The sequence below is a fragment of the Atta colombica genome, unplaced genomic scaffold (genome assembly GCF_001594045.1).
Source record: "Atta colombica isolate Treedump-2 unplaced genomic scaffold, Acol1.0 scaffold140, whole genome shotgun sequence".
NCBI lineage: Eukaryota > Metazoa > Arthropoda > Insecta > Hymenoptera > Formicidae > Atta > Atta colombica.
In genome coordinates, this window is record NW_017259229.1 from 1103577 (window position 1) to 1103986 (window position 410).

At 38.8% G+C, this 410-nt stretch overlaps 1 protein-coding gene across 5 annotated transcripts in view; it reads right to left on the reverse strand.

Moving 5' to 3' along the window:
• LOC108684796 (D-glucuronyl C5-epimerase) overlaps positions 1 to 261 on the reverse strand; it is a 3935-nt gene extending 3674 nt beyond the window's left edge. For 3 of the 5 annotated variants that reach the window (XM_018189283.1, XM_018189286.1, XM_018189282.1), the window contains exon 1: positions 107 to 261. The gene's annotated coding sequence lies outside the window, so the exon portion shown is untranslated. The remainder of the gene's footprint in view (positions 1 to 106) is intronic. The other 2 variants (XM_018189285.1, XM_018189284.1) reach the window with 1 other exon arrangement.
• Positions 262 to 410: the final 149 nt, after the last annotated feature.

Genomic DNA, 410 nt, shown 5'->3' on the forward strand with positions numbered 1-410 from the left:
TAATTAAATTAATCGAAATTAGATCGAAGCCACTTTTTGACGTTTTTTCACAAAGCTTTACACGGGCTCATAGCGGGACATTATTCAATAGCAAATTGACGATTACCAGCGATCAAATGAAAATACTTTCTGCAGTTCCATTTAAAAATCTTCGTACATTGTGCAAAACGCGTTCCCCTTGCTCGTTCTGCCGTCCGTTCCGTCTTATCGTTGGGACTAGAATGTATATACACCACGATTTGTGGTTACAACATATGATCGAGAATTCCGAACAAGTGGCGTATTCCTAGAACGCGGTGCGCATGCGCGCTCCGTCCTTCCGCTTTTAAATCCTATCGAGGTAACACGAGTGTGTGAAGCGGAATGAATTTTCTGTGATTTTTTTTTTATATATATATATATATAATATT